The sequence below is a fragment of the Cupressus sempervirens genome, chromosome 5, assembly GCF_028749045.1.
Source record: "Cupressus sempervirens isolate cs-2001-9-10 chromosome 5, ASM2874904v1, whole genome shotgun sequence".
NCBI classification, from domain to species: domain Eukaryota; kingdom Viridiplantae; phylum Streptophyta; class Pinopsida; order Cupressales; family Cupressaceae; genus Cupressus; species Cupressus sempervirens.
In genome coordinates, this window is record NC_143122.1 from 391643827 (window position 1) to 391667482 (window position 23656).

The window sequence follows — 23656 nt, forward strand, 5'->3', positions numbered from 1 at the left end:
ATTTGGTAACAAGGTGAAAATGACAACTAGCAATGATGGTTGTTGATGGAATCGAATTCAAGGGACACTTGACATTTTCCTGTCCAATTTGGCTTTGTCTCCAACCTATCAATATGGGTTGTCTGATTTTCTGGGCTGAATGTATCTCTTGTTGGCTCTCACATGAATAATTGGCATGCACAAAACCAAGACAATTAAGCTGAATATTGGTGGTCTTATTTGTTTGGTGATTGATTATCTTCATAGTGGGATGTTGATTCTGTATATCTGACATGGTGGCATTTGCCCTTGGTGGTTATCTTGTGGTCATGATTAATTCTTCTTTACATAATTGTTCACCTCTTAAAGGATGGTGTGTGTTTTTGGTTGTGTGGGCACGTGGTTTTTGTCGGTATGAATTCTAGTTCTCAAATAACCATCATCCCCAAGGGAAAGATCAAAGGTATATATTATAAAGTAAAAAATAAAGATGGTTGCAAGTTTTTGTGGTGACATGAGAAAATAAAACCCCTTAGACTTTTCTGTAGAAGAGAGTGAAATGTAGAAGCAATGAACAAGAGAGAGATATGGGTTGCGAGAGAGGAGTGGAGAGCGTAGGCTCTGGAAGAGACCCTCAGATTCTTTCCTTAGGAAGCATTAGGGAAGAAGAGACCCCCAGATTGAGGAAAAAATTAATTATTGTCGACATAGATGAGTTTAGGTTTATTGTCAATATCTAGTAGCTTGTAAAGGCAGAATATTAGGCAAATCAGTGCAACATTATCTTTGGGTTGTGCTTCATGTAATCTGTTGTTGCTGTGAGGCGCTCCTAGGTTAGGCAACCTTTCAACCTTATTTAATTCACATTACAATCATAGTATACAACTGTTCCAGCATCAAATGTTAATTAAGTAGAGCATAAATGTTGACATAATGTATACAAGATCTTACTGTAAATAATGTAAATGTGGATTGTATGTGTAAGAGACTCAGTACATGAGTGAGGTACATAATATATGATGTGAAAAATTGTGTTTCTTAGATGACAGTAGAGACAATAGTTACACATGGTACGTGTAAATTCTGATATTAAGTTGTACTCTAATTGTAATACACATACCCTTTGATGACTAAGTCGATGTGATAATGTTTGTGCAAAATGATGCATTTTTTTATTGAACTTGACAAATAATGTTATTGTAACTTCTCTTTATCTCAACACATACCAAGAGTCACCTGCTAATTTACCATGAGTCCTAAATTATAGCTTCGAACTTCAAATTTTATAAATTAGACCTAGGTTTTCCTCTCTTCTTGCCTCCAATTTCAAATTTTACAAATTGCACCCGGGTTTTCCTCTCTTACTAGTCATTATGACTCGGTTAAAACACAAATTACTTCAAATTGCGAACCAGGGTTGTGTATTTGAATACAAACATCAACTCATTTAAAACATCTAGAAATCTAGTGATCATATCTAGAATTCAGTTGCGAGAAGATAAATATGAATACGTTATCATCCAAAAAAAACATGCTATGTGCTTGTTATACCTGACCTTGGTACACCACTGTTGAGTTGGTAAATCCTAACCGAAGATATTCAACCCTCACAATACAGATAAAAATCCAACTCTATTTATCTAAACTTTAGCTATTAATCCTAACTATTGATTTAAGTGGTTTTCTTTCTGTTACAGTAACATGTTTGCTGGGCTAAATGGGCATGGAAATTCTGGACTTTATGATGATAGAACACTAATTGGAGACAAGCCTCTGCTGCTTTTCTCTGCTTTATGATGAAAGACCCATGTATAGAAGTATAACATGATATGAAAGTGACTACTCTTGCAAGAAAAGTAGCGATCCGTCACAAGATTTTGAAGAGCCACAAGTGCATCATTCAAAATTGTTGAATAATAATTTAGCAGTTGTGATGGTGCATGTTGTGGCAATTCCATTAAACCAACATTTCAATGGAAACGACAGGGCTTATCTTCAACCTTTAAAGCGTGTAATGATGGAAAAATGAGAGCTTTCAGTCGTGGGGTGTTTTGATGATGCACAGTGGTGATTTGGAAGTTGAGTGGGACGTGGATTGTGACTTGGATGATTCACGGTAATTGTTTCCAACTGGATTTCACTTGTAATTCATGCATTTGATAAAGAAGAAATCTAATCTGTTCACAGGTTTTGTCCTTTTCAAACTGTGGAGAGAAGTATGATTCCATTAACTCAGCTAAAGGAGAAATTTGCCACGCGGCTTGTAAAAAAGCTAGTGTCTCTGTCAAGAGCAATTGCACACCCTCAAACTAGTGGTGATTTGGAAATTGTGTCAATTCTTGCTTATATCATACAACTATATGTGAAATCTTCAATGTAACACCATGGTGCACATGGTTTGCTTTGTTCATTACACCAAAGCTTTTTCATGTGTGAAATTACTTGCAATTGTGTAGAAGTTGTTAAAGAATTAATGGATTTATTAGAACGTGAACATTTTTTAATATAGTATTGCAGGTCTAACTAATGACTTGTGTGCATATATATTTTTAATGCACATATCATTGTATATATTTTCTTTCATGTAATACATTTATATTACAAAATATTTTATTTTCTTCTTCACTAATGTGCAAATACTTACAATAGTCTTTTATACACGTTTTGCAGATTATTAGATTTTTTCTTTAATTCTACTACAATTCAAATCATTGGTATCATAGCAACAACAACAAAAAAATATCTTAAAATATTTGCATGCCCATTCAAATGCACTTACAATAAAGGGATCATGTTCTGGGTGCAACATCTAAGTAACTTTGCAAACATTGAGAATGACAAAAGTACAACAATTGCTCAATGCAACCATATAAACACAACTCTAAGGATTTTATAGACAATTATTTTAATCATATGACTTAAAGTTGACTAGTTGTAATGAATTTAGCCAACTACCTATAGCTAATAATCACATTATCTTCAAAATGTGAATCAATCTTAGCATTCCCATACTCAAGGGTATAAAAATTGTTGTCACATTGGACAATTGGTATTGACAACTTGAGTCGTATTCTTTTGTCAACAAGTATAGTAATGAGGAGAAAATTTTGTTTAGGAGTGCATTAAATTTGCTACTCATAGTATGTTATTGGTGGCAAGTAACTAATGCACAATTAGATAGAACACGACCATACTAAAGCTTGGTATTACTTCATTAATGCTATGCAATCTACACACACTCGTGCACGCATGTGTGTTTGCATACATACATGTATGTATATGTATATGAATGTATGTATGTGTGTGAATGTGAGTCCATGTCATAACATTGAAATATTTAGTTTATGTTGTTGTCCACGTAGTTTCTATCTGGTTCACAACTGTGAGAACTCATTATAAATCAGTTGTTTGGTTTTTTGTTTGGGTGCCATGTATGGCATTTGAGCGAGTTTAGTATAAACCAACCTAAGTAATGTCTTGTATAGCAAGAGTGCCTCCTAGGCCCTTTTGCACTTGTTAGGGAGGAAGAGATACCCCTATTTGAGTGCCTCATAAGGTGGAGAGTGATTATTCGTTGGTGCATGTCTCCTTGTGTGTGGACTCGTGTTGGATCTCTTAACTTTTTGGAGTGCGTGGATGATGTTGATGACATTCATTATTGTTGCATTATATGCCTTAATATGATATGTGTAGAGAAGGGAATTTGTCACCTTCGAGATTGATAAAACATCAAGGTATATATCGACCTTTGCACTACCTCACTTAACTAGTGTGCTAGTGAGCTAGGGAGATCAACTAATTTAATTAAGATTTAAGCTTTAATGTGATCATAAATTATGCCTATTTGGGTTTCTTAACACGAAGCCTATCATTACTAGTACCATCCATATTGTCCCTATAGCTAAGGGGTTTTTTTAATTACAAAATTATAGAATGTTGAGGATAGAAATAAGATTTTGTGCAATCATTTTTTCAGCTAGAAAGATCATTTCGTGTTGATGTTCAAACAACATTGTGATGCCCCTTTTTTGGGCCGATCATGATTGACATGTATTTAATCAATCATACTATATTTAAGTTTTAAGAACATGTCCATAATAATAATTCTAATTACCCGATCATAATATTATTTAGTTTATGAATGAACAATATAGGTGTTATCCAAGTTGCCTAGACACCAACTATGGACTCCCTCAAAGTTTATAGGTCCAAGTCTCCATCCAAAAGGCTTATAGATCATTGACCCCTACCCTCTATTGGGATATAATCCATTAGCTTGGATTTATACAAGCCCCTCCTTGGTAGCACCATGCTCCTAAAGTTATCTTTAACTCTTATGTCCAATCTTATTAATATTCCAGCTCACGACGGAAGTAGTGAATGTTAACCAAGTTGCCTAGATATCACTATCAATTTACTCCCTCAATGTTTACAGGTCCAAGTCTGCATCACAAAGGTGTATGGAACACTGACCCCTAGCTTATATCGGGACAAAGATCCATTGCTTGGAATTTGCAAAAGCCCCTCCTTGGCAACACTTCAGTCGTCGCTTCTTAGCCAAATAGTAGTAGGATTCAAATATAGATATATATTCCTGATTTTTCTTTTATAGTTGATAATACAATCTCATTATTATAAATGATATTAATACTACAATAGTTATACTTATTGGTATATGATTAATATTCATATATAAATCCGTATAACATTAGATATAATATATCATAGAATCATATAAGATTATTTATTTCCTCATACTCCACCTTTTGAAGAAATCTCCTTTTATATATATATATATCACAATCCATTTGAAAAGTTAGACTCCATAATTACAATCCATGTGAAAAATCACAACCCTTAGTTACATTTCTTTTGAAAAGTCACAACCCTTCATAATCATAATCCTTTCAAAAAGTCACAATACATTATAATTACAATATTTTCAAAGAGTCACAACCATTCATAATTAAACCTTGTTCGAAGAGCCACATTGTTTCAATATCATTGATATCTTTTAAGAAAGTTACTTCTTTGTTTTCTTCACAATACTTTCCTCTTCCATTATTCCTTTTTTACTCCTATCTTTCCCCCCTCTTTCCTCTTTGAAACGAACTCTCCTCTCTTTTATATCTTATTTTGAAGGAGTCACGTCTCTTTATTACATATCTCTTGACACATTTCATTAGATTTAGTTAACTAATGTTATTTTATATTGTATTATTTTATTTACTTATTTACTTTCTACAATATTATCTCTTGTAGTCAATTTTATTTATTTATCGATCCATTGAAATTTTATTATTTTATTAATTTTTAGATCTTCTTTTATTGATAATAGATTATATTATTATTTATTTTTATATATTATAATAACATTTTATTACTATTTCTTATATATATATATAATTTTAATATATGATATTTTTTTTCATTATTTATTTAATAATATTATCTTATTTATAATTCTATCTTAAAATGGGAACATGACAAACATGCCTTTTTGGGTCAAACATCCCTAGTGCATTATAAATGGTACTCATGGTCCATTATTGGTGGCAAGTAACTAATGCTTGATTAGATAGAACATAACCGCACACAAGCTTGGTATTAGATCATTAATGTTACACAAAATAAGTAATATAAGATTTGACATTATTAGGTTGAATACATACACACACATTTCAAGGTCCATGTTGTTGCCCATGTGGTTGTTTCCACCTTTAGACACCTACAATTACCCTTTTGCCACTTTGATATTAATTTTTAATAATATTCCCCTTAACTTTATAGTTAATCCTTTTGATTTCATAACACATTAGGGACAAGGTTCCTAAGATGGTTCCTCTTGGAGTTCAAAGTAAGGCTGATGTGAAGGATTACACTCCTGGGTCTAGCAAGGGCAAAGGCAAGAGAGGAATACTATCCTTTGCTAAGAAACAAAAAGACTACGAAGGTTGATGATATGCATATGGAGTTTGAGGGTGATATTAAGGATGGGTATGGTAATGTTGAAGTCAAGACTGGTAACACAAACAGTGGGGATGGTATGGAGACTGAGGAGGAGGGGATTGGTGATGATGACTAGACTCTTGAGGAGGATGAACATACCCTTATCTCCTCTTTGAATTTAAAAGTCTCTTCTCTGCCTCCCTAGAAGTCTCTTATGCAGGAAAAAAATTCTTCTGCTGCTGCCCAAAAATCTCCTTTACAAACTTAGGAAAAAAGTTCTTCTCTTGCCCAGAGCAAGAATGAAGGAAAAAATATCAACACTGGTAGTGGTATGGTGGAGAGTGAGAGAGCCTTTATTCTTGTGGACTACGAGTGCCTTGTTGATCATGACATGGACATGAAAAAAATCAGGTTGCTGCAAGAGGAGAGGAAGAAAGTGATTATGAAAGAGAAAGGGGAGGAATTGACTACCACAAATATCCATCTTTTGAAAACTATGGACCCAAATGAGCGTAATGTTAAGTTTCTGGTTAAACACCTTCAAGAAAAATGTGATCTATCTTTGGGTGTTCTACAAATGGATAAGTCCATCTCTATGTACTCCTTCCACATGGAGAAATGGTATTTCTAGGAAATTATATCTTTATAGCTAAAGTATAAGGCTATGGTAGCCAAGTTTGATGATATCTAAGACCAATTTCACATTGGGAAGTATCTGAAGGAGATTTTTGGTGATGGTCGCTTAGAGAAGAGGGTCAATGACCCAATGGAGAGAATGGGGAATCTGGAAAGTAGTATGGTGATCCTCATCTAGAAAAGTCATCATATTTTGGGGTCCTTAGTCGATGGTCTCCATAAAGTATTGGGTATGCCAGAAGTGGGTTCTCATTCTCCTCTGATCCTAGATGTAGAAACTGGCGATATGATTGGGCAAATATCTGGTCCAAGGAAATGGATTCGCACTATGATGAGGAAGATGGTGATTGATGCTCCTTGGGCTCTACTTGATCTAAACTCTTCTATGTGTAACCTATTGGGGTCGAAGGAGGACATGATAGTTTGCATCAAATATTTGCTTTGACATGTCTAGTTTCTCTTCTATTTGTTGTTTTTGTTTATAGGTTTAGGTTTAGGTGTTTGGTTGTTAGTTTTTTCTTGGTGTGTCTATTGATGTTGCTAGTTTACAATATAGTCTATTCTTGGGTCTTTCTTTGAATATCTCTATGTAACCTTTTGTAATGGGGCTTTGGGTCCCCTCAAAAACCTAATTTTGTCATTAATAAAAAATCTTATAGTTAATTTTAATAATTAATTATATCATTATATTCTTCTATTAATTTATTTTAAATTAAATAAATTATTTACCTCTTTTGTATTTGAATTTTATTTAAATACCATCCCTTCAATATATTAAATTTATTTTAATAGACAGTTCCTCCATCTCCTTTATTTTAAAAAATAATATTTATTTAATTCATTCCACTTGGCTAACACTCTTCTAAACCTATATGGATTAAATTTAGTATAATACATTTTTTGTCATATTCACTAATCCTTGTGTACACCTTAATACTCTTTTTAATCTTAGTTAAAGTGCACAATGACATTTTCCAAGGTGGCCACAACTCCATCATTTATAATTCTTCTCTTTTCTCCATGGAGGTGGAATCTTTTACTTTTGCTTGTTTTTGCCTCTTAATTGTAGCTACTCATTCTTTTTGTCTCTTAGTCTCTTTCTCTTTTTCCTCTTAATCCTAGCCACTCATTTCTTTCCCTTTTCTATAAAAGGAGGCTTCTCATTCATTTGTAGCTTAATAAGAGTCATCATAATCATAATCTTGCAAGCATAGTCATGTAGCACTTGAACACACAGAGAACTTAGCATTCATAATATTTCTTGTATTTCTAACATAGCATCTTAATTTTCTTTAGCTTTGAATCATCATATTCTTAGCTTAGATTTCATTTTATTGCATTGAATGTTAGTTATAATTTTACATCTTCATTTTAAATTAGTTTTTCATTGCATCTGTAATCCAAAATCTAAAAAGTCTTTCTTGTGAGACTACCATGTCTAAGTGCTCCTAGGGCTAGGATGCCTTAATCCTACATGTAGGATTGGGGGGGTGCTACAAACATAACCTTTACTAAGAACCTCAGGTTAGAGGCCACCCTTTTATTCTAATAAGTATCATTATCTTTGTGCAAGGATTGATCCAAGTGGACTACCTGGGTCACCTCAAAATCACTCACCATATGTAGTCCCTTAGATGTTTTAAAGCACGAATGTGGCATTAGGGGGGAATTGTGACTCAAGCATTGTGACCCCTCTCTTGATCTAAAATGAGAATAGTCCTTGAGAAAACCCAAAAGAACTTGGTGTGAGGTGAAGGAATACCAAGTTGTGGGAAAAGGTGATAGTAGCCATGTTCTTAAGGTAGAATTTTCTTGGTGTGTCTTTGAATTGTGCTAGACCCATGAAAATCATTTTGAACATACACATTGACGTTAGTTAGGGCTTACACATTGAGCCTTAGGAATTTTTTCTTTTGCATTATTTCATGATGTGTTTTGTATTAAAAAAATGTCAAAAAACTTGAACAAAAATAAATAAATATTTTTGTCAAATTCACCTCCCAGTCAAGCTTTCCACATCATCTTCACAACACCTCTTCAATCTATCAAAAACCTCATCATCATCATACCTCTTATCCTAATCACCTTCTTAATCCTTCCAATCCTTCCTCTAATTTTAATCATCTAATCCATTCATAACCTGTCATTCAGGACCTTTGTTCTAATCAATTTGCCTAACCCAATTAAAGTCCTAATAAACTACTGTATCTTAATCATCCTAGTCATTTCATTATCTTCCTAATCATTCCATCAAGGTCCAAATCTTCATTCTAATTATCTTTCATGATCTATATCAATATGCACTTTCTTAATCCACTATCACCATCAATATCCACTTCCTTAATCCAATGTTCATTCATTCCAATCTAATCACCTCATCATCCTAATTAATCCACTTTTCAACTTCATATCATTCAATCCATATGACCTTTTTATCCAAAACCTAATCACCCGTTAGTCATTCACCTCTCTTCAAGCATCTCGATTTTTTCTTCTAAAGTTTATACATTCTCAATCCTAATCTTAATCCACATTATCTTCCAATTCATACTTCCACTTAACCTTCCACTTGGAACTTATGATCAACACCATTCCTTTGGAATTATCTTCAAAATTGTTCAAATCCAAAAATCATTCCTTAACAAATCCTTATCAACCTTCCAATCAAATCCTACCATTATTCCAAGGTTGAAAGATTCATCAAAGTATTAGAAAGATTCTCATCCTTAGCAAACAATCCAATCTTGTCACTTGAAGATAACAATCCATCTTGGGTGATCAATCATATCTTATCCTATCTCTCTCAAGATCATCATTCTACATCATCATCATCATCTATCCTTATTGTTTGCACTTAAAAAGGATCCTCTTGCACTAAGGTTTGTCTCAAACCTTCATCATCAATCCTATTCCAATCAATCCAATCCAATAAATATTTGAGGCCTTTCTCTCTAAATCAACCTAATCAATTCAATCTCTGAGGTCGTTCCCTCTTAATCAATCCAATCAATCAATCAATTGATCTCTCAATCAAAACAATCCATCCAATTAATCCAATCAAAACAAAGTCCAAACTTTCTCCTAGTCCTAAGTTCACATTTTATCCATCATCAAATCTTTCACTTAACCCATTCTCAATTCAAATCCTCATCTACTTCATTTCTAATTCTAGTTCAAAATCCCTCATTCAACCATCATGAATATGGATCAATTTCACGAAATGGTTAGGGAAATTTAAGCACAACACCAAGCTAGTTTATTCATATCGAATGATTCCATACCTACATCAGAACCTCGATTTTCATTTTCACCACAAGAAACTCCTACAACTCAAGCTAACACATCATCAACTTGCTACAACATCTCAAGAACAAGTATTTAAATTGGCAATTGAGGACCTTCAAAAAATGTTTACGGTTGTACACTCATCACAACTTGCTCAACGAGTCCATCTATTTAATCCTAATCCATACCAATATTCTTCTTCTACATTTGGAAAGGGAAACCCACCTCAATATTCCATAAAAGAAGATATTTCCAAAGAGATTAGAGAACTTTGAGAGAAACTCAATGATTATTAAAGAAAAATGAAGGACTTACCTACAAAGAAGTATTCCCTTTTACATTGGCTAAAAACATAATCCTAATTCTCCAATTAATCCCAATCCTCCACTTAATCCCAATACCAATCTCGATCCTATTCCTCCATATAATCCGAATCCTAGCCATGATTGTGAACAAGGACTAGCAAAGGAGTCTTAATCCTCAATTCTAAACAAATTTTCACAATCAACCAAAACTACAACCTATCTCTCGTGCATAAGCTAGCAACTAAAATGAGATTATACATCATTAGCAGATTCCCTTGATGTCATCTTTCATAAGATGGTAGAAGAAAATATGATGGTGTTACTAAACACAAAATATTATCTAGATGATCAACCTAAACCTATTTGGTTTATAGAAAATGAATATGGTCAATACCACTGTATCAAGGGTCATGATACAAATAGGTGTCTAAAAAGATTTAATCCCAAGCCTTATTGTAAAAGGTGACATTAAAGTTGAACATTCCAATCCCTCCATTATATCGCCCTTGCAAGTCCAAACATGTCAAGACCTTGTTGTAAAGCATGCTACCATGGATTCCTCTCGTAAACTATATCTAAGAGTTTCTCCATCCCGTGATCCTCTTATATCTCATGATCAAGTTATGCCTTTGCATCCACCTCATGATCCCATTCTTAATCAATATCAATACACTCGTTGTCCTTCATCCATTAATGAATGTCCCCCTCCATGTCAATATCAAACAAATACATCTCATGATTCCATCCCCTTCACCTGCTCTCATGATATCCTTGCATCTCAAGATCTGATCCTCCCATTCACCATATTATTCTCTTCAATATTAGGATCTAAGTTCCCCTTCATCTTCATCTCATGATTCCATTCCCTCCATTCCATCTAAATATCCCATCATCCCCTCCACTCTATCTCATTGTTCCCTCCAAATTCAAGATGAAAGTATGGCATCATTTCTATTGCATGATCTCATTCCATGTCACTATCTGTCATTCCTTCCACTCCACTACATAGTTAAGATGAAGGTACTCCTCCACCTCCATGTCATGACTCCAATCCATATCAATATCCTAATATTTCTCCACATGATCGTAATCTTCTAAAATACCCCACAACTCCTATCCAATCCATTCATGAACCCCTTTCACATGAACTCCTGCCTTGTTTGCAAAATAATGAACATCCCAGTGGAAAACAAACATCTCAAGATGTTGGTGAACCTTCCACACATTTCAAATCCAAAATCCCTCAAGCTAAACTCAAAAGTACCCATCACCCATGTTCCACATTCATTTTGGGCCCTTATCCACATCCTTCTTCCCTTTCATCCATTTTGGGTCCTTATCCACACCCTTCTTCCCTTCCATCCATTTTGGATCCTTATTCATGTCATTCTTCTCTTCCATCCATTTTGCATCCTTATCAACACACTTATTCCATTCCATCCATTTTTGGTCCTCATCCACATCCTTCTTCTTTTCCATCCATCTTGGTTCCTTATCCTTTATCCCTTCCATCCATTTTGGGTCCTTATATGCATATTTTCATCATATATTCATACACCACTCCATTCTGTTAAATCTCTCATAAAGATCAACAAAGGAAGACATCCTCAAATTTCTTCCAACATTCATCATCCATTATTCCTTCCATAAACTCTATAGAACATCTATCTCCATGCACCTATGCCATGGCTAATGGAAGCACATGGGATGCTATAGATAAATTACATAAATATGAAAATCCACAAAAATCAAAGGATTAACATGCCCCAACTAGATGACATGCTCAAGAAAAGTACGATCCAAAATAAAGAAATTTTCAAAAGGCCCCAAATGAAAAATAAAAAACTATGTTGATTCCTAAGCTACTCACTAAAGAATTACATCGCAAATAAAAACCAAATTGGTATCCAGCCTTGCCGATCGGAAAGCCTCTTCCACTCGTAAGTCATCCAATCCTCCATCATTCCAATTAATTTGTGGTTCTTATGTTCCACAACCCACATGTTTTCCTCCATATCCTTCACAATATCCTCTCCTACTATTCCACCATCCTTCAAGGTGTGTACCAACTATGATCTTTTCACCTTCCTCATCCATTTATCTACAAGCCTTCTAACCTACCATATCTTATTCACCAATGCTTCCATATTCATCCACTCCCTTAATACAATCCTTTTGATAAATCCTTATCTGCAACTCCCTATCCATTCCACTTTCCTTTTCCATTATCCTACCAACATCTATGAGTGAATGTACTACATATATATGCCAAAGAATACCACCCATGGAACTTTATGCTTGAGTTATCCTCTCATTTATCCATTGTCATTCCCTCCATAATTTTTGTTAAAAAAATAGAAAATTAAAAAAAATCATCCAATGGTGAAAACCTACAAATAGGCTGCTTGGATAAGTACCATGATGAAAATATGAAAAACAAGTGTCATGTGTAATCCTTCCATAAAATTTCTCATCGTACTTGGGGGCATGTACTCCTAACTAGTAATTCACTATCTACCATACCTATCATATCTTGTTCATTCCCCTATCCTATTCTCCTTTCTCTTTTCACTTGGGGGAAAGCTCCATCCATACTATATTGCATTGTGTACCTTTCATATCCCTTATATACCTTAGATTATCTTATCTAAGCCCCTTTATCCCCTTTATCCCTTATCTTTGATCTTGACTATCATATTCCTTTCATTCATCCATATGCACCATCCATCTTATTTATCCCTTATTCATTCATTATCCATAATCCAATACATTATCCCTTATCTTTGCCTACAATATTTTGTATACTATACATCCACTATCCACTATCCACCATCCACTTTTCATAATCCTACGTCAACATATCGTCCTTCCCCATGTCTTGTCTTGATCTTGATTATCCTATTCATTTCCTCCATTCCTTATATTACCCACTTCATCTCTATATTCCATCTCATTATCCCATATCTTTTACATATCTTCCATACGATATAATTTTCTACATTCCTTATGATTCAGAAACTAGAGGCACTAAATGCTAAAATATCCATGAATGCTTTAGATAGTAGAAGTCTTTGTTTCCTCCATGAACATACATTGTACACTACTCATCCATCCATTCATATATTATTCACTATCCTTTTATTTTCCATTTTTCTACCTCTAGAGTGGGGAATCTTACTCCTTTACAACATGGTTCTTGGTTCCTCATCCACATATTCCCCATATTTTACTCCCTCACATCTTCCCTATTCATTCTATATAGCTACCAAACATTTCTTCATCTTTCCATCCTTTATCATTCCTTAGTTCTCTCTTTTCATTGATCCCAATCCACTTGTCCTCTTTTCTATCCCATTCTATCCAATCCTTTAAACATCATTTCATCTTATTAAAAGCATCTTGTGTATCAAATCTATTTATCTTCTAATCCAATCTATTTATTCCTTTTCCTTGCTTTTCAGTTTCATCTTATCCAATCATCTTCTCTTTCAATCCCATTCTATCCAATCCACTCATCTAAATAAATTTTAAAATTTTAAAAAATCTCTATAATCCAAAAGTTCTCAATCTAGCATGTTAAATTTTTAATCAAGTCATCATCTTAAACCAAATCAGTTGACAATCAATTGGCCAAATTCTAAATGTAATCCAATTATCATCATGGAATACATGCTTCCTAGTCTTTGAGGTCTTTCCCTTCCAATCAATCAATTAATAAGTTGGTTTTCAGCTTGACTAGGGGAAACGTGTTGGTTTTCTTTTGGTTTATTGTGCATGCTTGCTTGTTTCTTGTATGTATTAGTTTTTTTTGTATCTATCATGGTCTTTGCATTCTATTTTCAATGGGAATCATATTCTTTCATATCATTATGTTATAGGCATATGGTTGTGTTTGACCTTTTTGATCACATACTTGGCACATGGTCATCTTGGTTCCTCATACCTTGGGGCATAATGCCAAGTAAAATATAAAAATATGATATTCTCTCCCATGTTAACACAATGGTAATTTTTATTCTAGATCATCTTAGCATTTAGTTAGTTTTATTTCTCATTTTCCATCAAGGCACCTTTTTTTCCTATCCCCACCATCTTTTCTCTCTTCTTATTCATTTTGAGAGAACACTTGTGTTCTTCGAATTCACCTATCCTCCCAAAGGGGCATACCTCTACCTCCTCATCATCCCTACTTGTGATCCTTCCTCATCCTTCCCTACTTGGGGTATCTCAATTATTCTTTTCACACAATGTTGATTTTGACACGGCATCAAAAAGGAGCAAACTATAGATACCTAAAATTGTCCTTTGCACTCTAATCTTAATTTTTAATAATGTATGTCCTTCACATTGTAGTTAATTTTAATAATTAATTGTATTGTTATATTCTTGTATTTATTTAACTTTAATATTTTTTAATTAAATAAATTCATTACCTCTTTTGTACTTAAATTTAATTTAAATACTACCCCTTCAATAAATTAAATTTGTTTTAATATATGGTTACTTCATCTTCTTTATTTAGTTAAATATTATTCATTTGATTCTCCCCACTTGGATTGTATTCCTCTAAACCTATTTGGATTAAATTAAATTAAATTAAATTAAATTTTTTCATGTTCTCTAATCCTTGTCTACACCTTAATAATCCTTCTGATCTTGGTTAAAGTACATTTAATTATGTCTTATCCTTAATCATGTGCACAATAATGGCCACCTCTCCAACATTTTTCTCCTCCAATTATTTTAAATACTTCTATTTTCTCCATGGAGGTTGAATCTTTGACTTTTGCTTGTTTTTTCCTCTTAATCATAGCCACTCATTCTTTCTGACTCTTAATCACAGTCTTTCCTTTTTTACCGCTTCATCTTAGCCCTCCATTTTTTTGCCTCTTAATCTCAACCACTCCTTTCTTTCCCTTTTCTATAAAAGGAGGCCTCTCCTTCATTTGTAGGGTAATAATAGTCATCATAATCATAATTTTGCAAGCACGGTCATCAAGTGCTTGAGCACATAGAATGCTTAGCAATGATGGCTTCTCTTGCATTTATAACATAACATCTTAATTTTATTTATCTTAGAATCATGATATTGTTAGCTTAGATTCCATTTTCTTGCATTGAATTTTAGTTATTTTTCATCTTCATTATTAGTTAGTTTTAATATCATCTCTAATTCAAAATAATAAAAGAGTCTTTGTATTCATCATTTTTTGTGCATTATCTCTTCCATAGAGCTTGCACTTGCACTCACCATCTTGTGAGATTTGGGGCAAGTTCCTCATACTTGTTCTCATATCCTTCACATTTTATCTCTTAACATTATACATTATATTTGTATTTTATTGTGTTGGGAAATCATACACACAATATTCTTGAAGAGAGAATCACATAAGGTGATTGGTTTCCCTTGTTTTAGCTCGTTTAAGGTTAGCAAAAATTTCTTATTTTATTGTATTTTAAATCACTAACATCTAATGTGATTTTGTTTGGTATTTTGATGTTTTTATTTGTAGTAAATCGGTCCATATTTTTACTTCATACACTACCTCATGCACAATTGTGTGAGTACTCATGCTATGAATTAGTTGTTTGGATTGTCATTTGGGTACCTTATATGGAATTTGAGTGAGTTCAACGTAAACCAACCTAAGTAATGTGTTGTATATCAAGAGTGCCTCCTAGGGATTTTTCACGTGTCAAGGAGGAAGAGATACCCCAATTTGAGTGCCTTGTAAGGTGGAGAGTGGTTAATCATTAGTGCATGTCTTCTTGTGAGTGGGATCTTGTTGGTTCTCTAAACAGTTTGGAGTGTGTGGGTGATGTCAATGATATTTATCATTAATAAATTATATGTCCTAGTATGATATGGATGGAGAAGGGAATTTTTCACCTCCGATATTGATAAAATATCAAGGGACAAATCAGCCCTTGAACCACCTCACTTAACTAGTGATCTAGTGAGATAGGGAGGTCAATTCATCTAATTGAGATTTAATCTTTAATGTGCATGATGAGACCATATATTGGTATTTAGTTTTGATAGGTTTCATGGTTATTTGGAGGGTTTTCACCCTTAAGTTGAAATAAATCATATATTCTGTATAAACCAATAACTACTATGCTCTGCAATGGTTTTCAAAGACATTAAGCTTTTATAATTATAAAATAGTAGTTAGAACTAATGCTTGACAAAAGAAATCATGTGTGTGTATAATGATGAAAATGTTGCTTTCTTCCTTTAAAACCTTTTATGGGGTAGAATCTTGTAGCCATATGTCATGAGAAAAGAGTAATTATTTGTACATTTAATACTTTCTATGAGTTATTGAAATGAATATATCTTTCAAAGCATGGTATGTGCATTAACCTCTTGAAGGAATAAGTCAATAAGGAACTAAGGAAGCACAAAAAAAGAAGTTATGGCAGATTCATGATGCAATAACCATGCCCAAACAATTTAGCAAAAGACGAGGTCAATGCAACTGTGCATGTGAAAATCAAGAATCAAACATATCTTGAATTAATGTACTTCATTTACATCTATGCTAAGTCCTCGTTGTTGAAGGATCTTCGATATAGGAAGTTTGTTTTCCTGTAGATGTTATAAATAAGATATTGATTAGACTTCAATACTTATTCATGAATTCAATTGTAATCTAATAATAGTGATTAATATAATTATGTTTTTACAACTATAAGTTTGATGGTTTAGATATCAATAAAATGACCTTGTTAGCCTTCAATAATTTATCTTGAGTTTTTGTTCATTCACTCATCCAAGGGGGGCCACTTGGTGATTGAATCTAGTTGGTAGAAGTAATTTTTCTTTTCTATTAGTATAGATAGAACTCTGTTGGTCCTGCAACCATACAATAACAGAAATGTTGGTTGTTCCTGCAACATAGAAAGAAAAAAAAGTAGTCTCCTATTTGTATTTTAGTTCCTACATAATATAGTAGTTGTTTAATTATGTATTTAAGTTCAATATTTCCATTTCCAGTAGCCTAGTATCTCCATTTTCATACATTAGTAATGGCAACTAGGAAGATCTAGAGCATATACTTTGTAGATACCATTTCAAGTATATGTCCATGGTTGATAAATTAAATGAGTCCAATGAGTTATTTGGTTACTACTTAAGGATGCCCAATCCATAAGAAATGGGTGTAAGCTCTAGTTTCCAAACCAATTAATTGACCAGCGGTGAACATAAAACATGCCTATTTGGCTCTCCCAACACTGAGAGCATATCATTATTGTTATGATCCATATTTTCCCTATGTCTAAGGGTTTTATTATTATAAAATTTTAGAATTTTAAGGATAGAAATATGATTTTGTGTTGTCATTTTTTAGTTGGAAAGAGCATTTGATGTCAATGATAATAAATATTTATATTTATAATTTTTTTAAAAAAACATGACTCTTCGGGTCAAACTTCCCTACCCCCCTTCATCTATGATTTGATTCTCTCCTTGGGGAAGTGGGTGAGGCCATATGGGATTTTTGATGGTGGATGAGGATTCCTTCAATATTTTCAATTCTACATTTTCTATAATTTTGGTGGACATAGATGTTTCTAAGGGGCTTCATGAGAATATTAAGCTTGTCTCCTAAGGGTTGTTGGACCCAACCTTTGAACTATGAAGGGATTCCCTTAAGTTCAAGATGCTTTAGAATTGGTTGTGTGGTAATGCTTTGTGACCTTGAGAAATCAAAGAAGTATTATTCATGGTGGAAAGGTGCTTCTTCTTATCGTTACATGGTTGTCAAGAACTCCTCTTAGAGGAGTTTCTCTTGGGTTGTTGTGTTGGACATCCTAGTGTCTTTTGGTGGGGATGTCAATATCCCTTAGGTTTCTAGTGCTAATTATAGGTTGACTAATACTATTATATTTGAACCAATTGCTTCTCTAGATGACTTTCTAAGGCTCTGGCTATTGAGACTAATATTGGTGTTGTCCCTTTTCCTATTGTTAGCCCTGTCTTTGAGGAGGTTTCCCATTTTGGTGACAATTTTATTGATGTTGTCTCTTTGGTTTTGTCAAACCTATCTTTTAGGAGGCTGCTAACCCTATCTCTAGTTCTATGAAATATGTTATCCCTCTACTAGTTTTGGATTCATTGGCTTAACTGGGTGAGGATGCTAAGTTTGAAGAGGGTTGGATTATGGTAAAAGGGAAAAATTCTAAGATATCTTTATCCTCTCTTGATATGACCCTTTAGTTCCTTAAGCAATGGGTCAAAGGATAATCTTAATATTTTCTAGTCATGGATAGTTGGAAAGGATCTTTGGTCTTTTCTTTTTCTTTTGGCTATAGAATTCTCTCTTTGTGTAGTGTTTGTTCCAAGTTGAGTGTGCATGTTGGTAAAACCATAATTATGATATTCTTTCATCTCTTGTTGTGGACTTTCATATAATATATTTTGTCATTATCTTGTAAAGGGTTTCGGATCCCTTTAAAACCAATTTTTCTCTTTATTAAAAACATAAAATATTCAAAAAAAAATCTCTATATTATTGAAGGATAAAAATACTTAGTCTAGTGGAAACAAAAAAAAAGATTAACACAGATTGTTTGTTGACTCATTATCATAGATACTTGCATGAGTATAGGACTACAACAAGGATTTAAGATGCAAGTTTGGTACATGTTCATCTTACATGAACATGGTACACAAATTGAGAGTTGTAGGTATAGTACTAATAACTATGATTATAGAATTGAGAATACAATGAACATAAATAACATAAAGTAGAAAGTGAGAATAATCATTGAGAGAGAGGAGGGGGGGAACTAAACAAGGATTTAAGATGCAAGTTTGGTACATGTTCATCCTACATGAACATGGTACACAAATTGAGAGTTGTAGGTATAGTACTAATAACTATAATTATAGAATTGAGAATACAATGAACATAAATAGCATAAAGTATGAAGTGAGAATAATTATTGAGAAAGTGAGAAAACTGAGCAAGGATTTAAGATGCAAGTTTGGTACATGTTCATCCTACATGAACATGGTACCAAGTTGAGAGTTGTAGGTATAGTACCAATAACTATGATTATAGAATTAAGAATACAATGAACATAAATAACATAAAGTATGAAGTGAGAATAATTATTGTGTGTGTGTGTGTGTGAGAGAGAGAGAGAGAGAGGACTACAAAAAGGATTTAAGATGCAAGTTTGGTACATGTTCGTCCTACATGAACATGGTACACAAATTGAGAGTTGCAGGTATAGTACCAATAACTATGATTATAGAATTGAGAATACAATGAACACAAATAACATAAAGTATGAAGTGAGAACAATTATTGTGTGTGGGTGTGTGTGTGTGTGTGTGTGTGTGTGTGTGTGTGTGTGTGTGTGTGTGTGTGTGTGTGTGTGTGTGAGAGAGAGAGAGAGAGAGAGAGAGAGGGAGGGAGGGAGGGAGGGAGGGAGGGAGGACCACAACAAGGATTTAAGATGCAAGTGTGGTACATGTTCACTTGAGAATACAATGAACATAAATAACATAAAGTATGAAGTGAGAATAATTATTGAGAGAAAAAGAGAGAGAGAGTCTCAAGAAGCTATTTTATTCTCTTCTTCAATATTATACAAAGTGATAAGAAAAGTGTTGCATTTTTTTATTTAGAAGGCTACCAAAGTCAAACCCTTATTTTGGTGTTTACACTTCGATAAAAAACCAAGAAAGATAAATTTGATACATGATAAAATGATAAAAGAAAAAACATTCAACATATAATGATATGCTAATTAAACGAAAGAAAATGGATGCGAGATAAGTCCCCTTCAAATCCAAGAAGATGGAGCTTGGTAGATTGAAAACAAGAACAAGGTTGTGTACACGATGGAGAGTGTTGAAGCAATGTCGCAATGAGAAGAAGTTGTAAAAACTACTCCAATAGTGAAGAAGTTGTAGATATAGCTCAAGAGAGTGATTTGAATTGTCAAGTGTGTCTAAGAGAATGAAAATGAAGAAAGCTAAGATTAATCTAGACAAGAAGAATACTAAATTTAGTGACCTATTGTAAGAGGCATTACACTGACATTGTATTTGTAATATCCTAATGGAAACCTTCATCCCATAGATTAATGGGTTGATCATGTGTCATGCAAATGTCACTATGATATGCATGTACCCTAAACCATCCAGGTCATGTGGTCGAGGGTTCAAACAAGGGAAATGATAACATCAGTGGGGTAAGATGGAATCTTACATGGAAATTTAATCTTTTTAGATAAAGTGAAGGCATTATGCAATTGAGAACTCCACGGGGTAGCCTTACGACATTATGCTTCTCCCTCACTTTAGCAATCATATCATTAGTGGAATGCAAGCTAAAGTAGAAGGAATTTTTTATCAAGTTGTAAAGTGGAAGAAAATTCTTCAGTGCAAGTGAATTTACCCCTATGGAAAATACTTCAACCTTTGCAAAATTATTCTAAGTATGTTGTACCATGTAAGACGAAAAAGATTTGGTAAAAGTGATCATATATAGATCAAAATATGAAAATCATTTAGATTACATTGGTATGGGTAGAAAGTTGTGTTATGATAGATAAACATATAGTAGGATGGTTTAAGATTTTACCAATATGAGTCACAAATCGTGTTATGCTAGATAGTCATATGATAGGGTGACTTCAAATCACACCAGTAAAAGAAGTGATTTTTGTTTTGTTAGATAGTCAAACAATAGGGTGAAGGATTTTTATAGTGGCTTGGCCTTTGTGAAGGAAGATACAATAGTTAGTAGTTTTCCCCTCATGAAGGAAACTACAATAGGATTTAACTGAAAAATGGGTAAATGACTGATGTAGATATAATAGGCCTCCTTAGAATGGATTATTTTTCACAGAGGGGAACATGATTCATTCTAATAAGACAAATGTAACACAACATAGCAAGATGTTTCCATGTAATTTTAGCTCACAAAAAGTGACTCGTGACATCCACAACATCAACAAAACCAAAAAAAGACAAGGGGGTCTATTTATTTGGTGTTAAAACCGATGATGGAAAAATATTTCTAGTATATGGTTGTACATAGGTTTTTCATCATAATTCCAACATTTTTAGATCTAAATAATAGTACATGAAGAGAATGATAAAATAAAGTTTTAGGTCAAAATGGGAGAAGACCTAAATGCCCCCAATGCTTTGTATCATCCTTAAATGTCTAAAGTCAAGAGATAACTAATAGAAGGAAAAGATAATACAGAGTAAGTATAAAAAATTTAATCCCATGTTTCCAAGTAGTAATAGAGTAACTTGGATCCTTCAATATACAACACCATTAAAATACATGTAAGGGAGGAAACAACCATGTATGCTCTAATATATAGAGAAAGAAGAGGTAGTTGCCTCAAAAATCCTCACCAATAGGTCTTCATCCTTGTAGTATTGATCATATAGGAAGCAAGGTTGAGAGTAAATATTAATAGCCACTAATGGGTCCCTAAGTGTCTAATCAAAAGCCAAATCCAAGGATGATATTCCTCATCATTATCATAAAAAAGATCCACTAAGGAAAGAGTGAGAGATTGTGTAAAGATTGACGTCAATACTACAATATCCTCGAGTGAGTCAAGTATATACACCTTGAAAGGAAAAGGAAAGTACACAAGAATCAACTTAGGGTGAGGTAAGATGCACCACATCATCGACCTTTGTGAAAGGTATGGTGAAAAATTCAAGAGAAGACAGAGCCTTCTCCATAGAAAGCATAAATAAAGACAAAGGATGTACCAAAATAGATTTTCAATGGTGGATTTCATATACAAGTCCTTACTAAAATATTTTCTTAAAATATAAATCCACTACAATGGTATCAAAGACCCTAATAAAGCTAATATGATGACTAATAGAAGGTATAGGGGTTTAGATATTACTCTGCTAAACACCCCCTATGTATGTATTATGTTGATTGGTCCAAGAAAATATAGGATATCAAGCAGTAAGGTTATGAGTAGGCATTCTAGGGATAAAGAGATGAATACTTATATCCATTTAGGACATTTCCTATTAGCAAAAAGAAGACTAATAATAAATAAGGGAAACATAGGGATGCAAAATGAGGAGCAACTATAGATGAAAGATGCATAGAAATAGGGACCAAAGATCTACTATCTACCTTCTGGATGACCCCACACTCCAAGTCCCTCACTCACCTATGAAAATTATGTCATACACAAGGTGGTTCTAGTATAGATGTAAGCAAAGCTAAGAAGTCTATAAAGGATTGGTAACATATTTCTCCATGTAAGACGCCACTAATGTTACGATTGACAAGAAATAAGGCCCCACCAATGTGGTAGGAGATGTTATCAAAGTGAAAGTCATATACTCAATCATTAATTCCTTACCAATTCTTATCTAGGAGAAGTTGAAGGAATAAGGAGAACCCTTAGAGACAGGGAGACAAGTGCCAATGAGGATGGATGAGAGCTTGATGATCTTTTACTCTTACTATAAAAAAAAAGGAGAGAGATGTATGCGAATGAGCATCTCAAACCGAGGGCGATCCTTGGACTTTTACAGAATGGATGTCTTTCCTTTATGTAAGAATTTGTCTTAGGGAAAAATTCACCCAAGATCAAAGAACTCAAGCACAAGCACAACAGTAGACCAACAAGGTATGATCAGAATAACAATATCCATAATTAATTTATTGCTATTCAATTTAATGTAAAAGTACACCAGGAGTGCCTGTATATAAAGGCCTCTAGAATGCTTCTAGAATGCATAGAAATCAGCAACATGATAAGTCATACAACTAGGCACATGTCCACTAGGTGTGGGTTATCCTCCATTAAGCATAGAAGTAAGTGTGATGATGAGAGGATAAGCCTACAAAGGTGTAGCATGCAAAATAATGTTGTAGACACCATGTGCTAAATTAAGAGTCAAATAACTGTGTTGTCTACATGACAACGCAGTTAATGATGAAAACTCTAGTGTTGTAGACACCATGTGTTGAATTGGAGTTGCTTACTTCTGTGTTGTCAACATGACAACTCATAAAAGTATGCAAACTCCTAAGTGTCTCACCAAATAAATAATAAAATAATGCATTAACCTAAGTAAACTTAAGTAAAGTGTAAATAGAAAATATGCATTTACACCAACACCCTCCCTTAAGTGCAACTTAGGGGAATGCACTTAAGCTTATGAAAGCTAGGATGAAATGCATAATGGGTCCCAGCTACTATGCCATGTTAGGTTCCCATGTACATAATTAAATGCAATCCCCCAAAAGGAGAGATGAAAAGACAAGATGCATGGATGGATGGAGTAATCAAGACCCCCCCCCCCCCCCCCCCAATTATGACATGCATCAAGTATATACAAAAGAGAAGTGGAAGGACAAAACCCCGTAAGAGGAAAAAGTCCCCCCCATAAAAGAGAAGAAGAAGGAGACAAGGTAGTCCCACCCCTTAAATGTAGTGTGCCAATCAGTGAGAGCTGCTCCAATGTAGAAGTTGATCCA